Here is a 6,113-nt window from a genome sequence, read left to right as displayed (position 1 = left end):
GGTAATATTGGGTGCCACCACGCTCTTCTGATGGGTGCTGAGGCGTTTGTCCGTTCTTACTTGGGCAAATTTCATCCAAGTTTCTGGGAGTTTTGTTTGGTCTGCTGCACGCTTAGCATCAACGATATAACTTCATACTATTTCAACTTTGATACCTGATGTTAGGTATCTGAAACTTGTGATTCCAAGATAATCTAGTTAATTATATATTCCATCAATTGTCTTAGAGTATACTTATTCACTAGACTTCTTGGAGAAACGCAGTGATGTGAGAACATATCGGAGTTGAAAATACTGGTTCACTGAAACGGGAAAATGCTTTTGTGTTAGTTTAGTGATGCCTTATTGAGTAGAAGCAAAATCTTAAGAGTAGAAATAAATTTATATTTGTTTTACAGCCGTTCTGTTTTCTCTTGAAAAATAGTTCTCATTACAGATTTTTCTCTTGAAAAGTAGTTCTCGTTAGAGATTTTTTTGAGACTTTCTCAATTATGAAGTCAATTAGGATGGCTTGTTTAGAGCCTTGTGCTGTTTCTGTTGTGATTACTTTTCTAGTTGCCGCTAGGAACAGCAGTAGTGTTTTCTTAATATGTCATGAAACTTTAACATATCAGTAATGCCACTAGTACAGAACTATGATGTTTTGGGAATACTCATTGCAAAAATGGCTGTTGTGGTGAGCTGGTTCTACTCAAAAAGTTTGTGTCAGTTGTGTAGGATTGAGTACATGATGAGCAGGTTTTTCTCATTAAAATTTTTTTCAGTGTTAAAATTAGATGTTTAGTGTAATGAAAACTGCAATGTATGCATTGCAGTGCATTGAATCAGCTTTGGACTTTGATTCTGCTTTATAATAAACAGTGTCTTTTTACCTAAGGAGATTTGACTGTGTGTATGTAATAAATCCTTCCAAGTTGTTTACACTAAACAGCTGCATGCCCCATAGCAAATAACACTGCAGAGAGGCCTGTTTGGTAATTAGTGGTATTCAAAGAGCAAAATGGAAAAATAAGGCGTTCTTGTTGTCAGAGTTTGGAAATCCTCATTATGATGCAATTGATTACACCACTGGTTAGTGATTATGACATCACTATCCAAAACCTAAAGGCTGATGAAATATTTTAATTTTATTTCCAGCATCTGATTCCTATTTTGTTTGTTATTTAAACATTGCAGAGTACAGTGTAGCTAAACCAAAAACATCACCTCTGATCAACAGGGGTTTTTTCTTAAATGAGTTCAAGGTCACTTAAGGAAGACAAAATGAGTGACTTAAAGCTTTGATGCATATTCACTACCTGTGTTGGAGATTTGTGTAAGGTGGTGGTTTTTTTTAGGTTTCACGTGTTTTGACCTTGCCAGATTTTATATCTTTCGTGTTAAAGCAACATAAGCAAGAAGGCTTCTCTAGGCTTAATTATGGCTAGTTCATTACAGGATCTTTGATATTTCAAAGAAATGAAAGTCGATCAAAGCTCCTGTAGATTACATTTGACTTTTGCTGCATCTTTGGGAAGTCTTGACACAGACTGAAAGTTTACTACTCTCTATGCTTTCCAAGTTATATAGGCCATAAACTTGGAGCTGACGCCACCCTAGTAGACCCTTTAATTCATGTAGGATTATGTTGGGATCGTTGACTTTTTAAAGGACATAAATGTCTCTCTGCTCATAAGACAATTTATAATTAAGAAAACGTAAGGAGCTGCTTCCTTACTAGTGGAAGGAAGCAGCACTTTCTCACATGGAAAACTGTAACTTTCAATAAAGTTTTCATAGCTTAATGTATATAAAACTGAGGTCAAAACCTCTCTTTAAGTCAGTAAGATGCGATTTTTGTAGAAATCAAAGCTTATATTCTGCAGAAACTGATGGCCCTTTTTTGTCATGTGTGCTTTCCTGTAAGAATTGATGAGTAAATGTCCTGAGACCTGATTAAAGCTCTGCTTCAGCAAAGCATTACACCGTTTGAATATAAGTAACTCCACTGAAGATGACTTAAGTGGTACTGTTTGTATGCTCAAGGCTTTGGAAGTGGCAAATAATTCACATATATGTAGTTCTGTATAGTGCTTAAGCAACATTTCATTTCCTGTAGATAACTATTCTTGTAGTTGATAGGCCATTCAGACACTGTATTTTAGGCAGTAAAAACAAATGTGGTTGTTTTGTCTTTAAAGACATCTTTTATGGCTTCAGAACACACTTGTATAATGTATTTCTTTTTCAAATAAACATTGTATATGTACAGGTTCCTTGATCCACGTGATTTAAAATCAAGTTAGCTCGCTCACAGGCGTTAATTGTTGTCTAAGATGCTTAAACAGCTGTTATATTGTTGATGTCGTTGAAGCCTTTAATATCAGTGAAAGAAAGTGGGAATTTATATTTTTGCAGACATTTTAATTTTTCTACTTAGCAAAAGATCATCTCATGACACTTTTCTAGCTAGCTTAAAATAATGTAACAGTTTATGTGGTAAAATAGTAACTTCAAGGAGATGGAGATTATTCTACTGTACCTTATGACAGTGTGTAAAGCACAAGTGTTCTGAGTTGTTGATGTTTTCACTGCCCCATTTTCCAGCTTAGGTGCAACATAAACTATTTTAATTAATACTGTGTCACCAAAAGGTTTTGAGATGGCCAATTGAATTCTGCCAAGATAGAGTCTTTTGATGAAAACATATCTTTATTGATTGTAGAAGAAGAAAATCATTCTTAAAATGAAATCCAGAGAAAAATCATATCCCTCAGAGAAAATTTCTGAGTGGCAGGCTGAGATTAACATCATAAAATTGAATTTGTGCTGCAAACCTTTGATGTAATCAGCAGCTGGGAGATGGTGTTGCCCTTACTGTGCTCCTTCTGATTGTGGTGAATTATTGTGTGGAATGAAATAAGTGTTTCTTGTGTCACTCGTTCAAGAAATACAAACAAGGTATTACTAGGTGGTTCTTGCTAGTTAAAATGGGTTGTATTGATTCCTGGTCCCAGTCTCTTGCTCCCTTGGACTGCAAAAGCAGTACGTTCACACCCCAGGGGAGATCTGGGTGTCACTCAACAGTGACTCCTCCAGCCGATTAGGGTGCAGCCCTGACAGGTCTCGAGGGAAATCCCATTAAATCTTAAACTGGAAGTGTAGTGGCAGGCAGGGTCTCCAGGATGGAGCCACTACAAGCAAAGTAGAGGAAAAGCTGTGAAATACTGAGGGCTTTGGCAGAGTATATTAAAACACAAGGAAGTGGGACGCAGGGTAGAAATGTTGATTACTGGAGTATTCTACTTGTTGCCTGCTATCTGATTAGATATATTAATTGAAAAATTTGAAATACTTCTATATTTTTGCTACTGTACCCTCAAAGAGCAGACTCTGCGTCTTAAAGGAGCCAGTTATTAGTTCTATTGTACAATGTGCTAAATATGGACTTGTTTTTATCTTTAAAAATAGTGTGATAAATCTTTCATTATTTTACTTTTTGCTATTAATTACTTCAAATGTCTTTACCTCTGTCTTGTCTTGCTGTGTTTAGTGTCAATTCTTTGGTCGTCATTCTCTTTTCACATACCTAGCCTCAGATATTCTTTCTCCTTTTCCTACATTACACACTGTGCCTTCTCCCCTGTAGCCTATATATCTCAATTTCTTTCCCATTTCTCTGTTAAGCATCTTTCTCAGTACTGTAGTTCTCTTTTTTTAATTTATTCTGTTGCTCACACCTATAAAAATGCGTGTGTACCCTGCTGCTTCACAAATGGCAAAGTATTGTTGACCTGCATTTTCAGATTCATGGACACAATAGGTTTCTGAATAGCAACTTATATAAATAGCAAATCTGTGAGTGGTGTCATAAGCATCAGTGCGGTATATGTCTAGGCCCACAAAGACAGCACTATGTCACTTATGTATCTTTAGATTTTGCGCTTTAGATACTTCTATGAAGTATTTTGTAAATGCAATATATTGTATTATTATGCCTCTTAGATGGACTTGCTATATATTGTGGACAGTGGGTGAATATAATTTTTTAGTTCAGGAAAGGTTGTATCTTTGCTGATTACCAGAGGAAATATACAACATCCTTAAGGAGAGTGCAACATTTATCTAATAAAGCAAATTGATAAAGTTGTGAAAGCAATATAGCATGTATCAGCAGACTGCAAGTCAAAGCTATTTTTAAGGAAAATAATAAGCTTTTTACTAACAGTACAAAAACATTGATGGAACTTTTACTTTCTTATATAAACAGTAACAGAGAATATGACAGATAAAGCTAAAGAAGAGGCAGGAATAGGAGAATGAGATGGTTTAGGAACACACAAACCTTTGTCATGAAAACCTACCAGGCTCTGTCTAGAATTTATTTCCTAGCAGTTTACTGCAATGATGAATCTAAGCATGTATGTGTGTAATTTATATTATTTTACTTGGCCATCATGAATATTGAAGCTTGGGCAAATAGAGTTTTGCTAGACTGAGAAGACATATGCTACTCTTGAAAATTGTCAATAATTGTTTTTAATCGTTTTGGCTCATCTATCCTGTTTGGTTGTTTTTTCCAAATATTTGTATTTTTAATTAAATACGAACAGTTAAATGCTGCTAATCTCTATATTTTCAGAACTGCGAGCTAATTTCTGCATCTTTTTTGTGCCCGCACTGATTGCCACACATTTAACTGGACTTTGAAACAGCTGATCTTGGATTGATATGGGATGCATGGGAAACACAAAATAACATGAAATAACATGAATAAATTCAGAAAAGGTTTTTGGGCAGGTTGACTGTTACCTCTAGAGTGATCTTTTGTTGCACAAAGTCTTTCCTCCTTCTATGAGTAATCTATAAAGTCATATTTGGTAGCTTTTGTTATGGGCTGTAGCTAGGACAAGGAGGTTTCTGTCACAACCTGTGTTTTATTATGTGAATTGTTTGAGATTAGGTCTCTGGGAAGTTTGGTTCCTGATTTTTAAGGACCTTGATATATGTGAGGACTGATGAATTCTGAATTAGTTTAAAAATCAGGATATGTATTTTCTTTATCAAAACTGTAATTCTTATAAGAGTAACTAATAGTTTAGTATTGTTCAGGATGTTTCATACTGGAAAGCTTCCTTCATGCTTTTGAGTAAACTGCATGTAAATGCAAGGACCAATAGAGAATGTAACTGCAGACTTCACTGGGGGCAAGACAAAACCCAGATTTTTCATTTCAAATCACTGTGAGCACATGTGCATGCATGCTTCTAAGCCCTAAGCAACTATTCCATTCTAACCTGTGTGTTCCCAAACTACCTGCTTTAGGATTATAATTTTTATCTTGAGAAAATGCAGCACAGGGATGTGTGCCTGAGGTTAAACAGTAATTATGTGGCAGTGATTGGAAGGTCTGAGATGGGCCCAATAGAGAAGCAAAAGAATTTTTTTTTTTTTTAAGGTCAGTAGACGAGGCAGAGTCAAGGTATGCTTACTATAGTGGAATTAGGGCTCTATGGGGAAAGCATATGTTGAGTTATTATGGCACTATTTCGTTATGGTATAATCTGACTTTTTTCATTCTACTCAATTCATGAGCAGTCCCAGTCAAAAAAGCCGAGTGATGAGGAAAAGCCCTCGCATTATGTGCTTAGAAAGGCATTCAAGGTCAGATCTCCTGCTCTCTGGCCCCTTAATGCTTTTGACTAGACTTCTAAATACCTCACGTCTTCTGTACAATAAAAGGTAGTGTACTCAGCTTTTCAAATGAAACTTTAATACGGTACACATGGTCCAAAGTTGCTAAAGTAGTACAGCCCAAGTCCTTGAAGGTGTGCAAATTGGGGTGATTTTGTAAGTTAATACAGGTTTGTGGTGCGGTTTCAGTGTGAAAACTGATACAGAACTAAGGATGGTAGAGGAGCAGTAAGCTAGTGGTGGGATGAACTGGTATGGTTTTAAGTAGGAACAGGGAAATTTTTTTTACAGTCATGAGGGAGTTTTTTGACAATGTGATCGTAAGGGCAGGACAAGCAAAGAAGTTTATTAGGTTATAAGCAGGGAGAAATGGGGAGTAGGACTGAGGAACTTGATTTAAAGTTGAATTACAGGTTAATACAGCGAATCAGACATGCTTG

This window comes from Charadrius vociferus, unplaced genomic scaffold, assembly GCF_000708025.1.
Source record: "Charadrius vociferus isolate BGI_N301 unplaced genomic scaffold, ASM70802v2 scaffold325, whole genome shotgun sequence".
Classification (NCBI taxonomy): Eukaryota; Metazoa; Chordata; class Aves; order Charadriiformes; family Charadriidae; genus Charadrius; species Charadrius vociferus.
The sequence above is the reverse complement of the archived record's forward strand: the minus strand, read 5'-3'. Positions refer to the sequence as shown.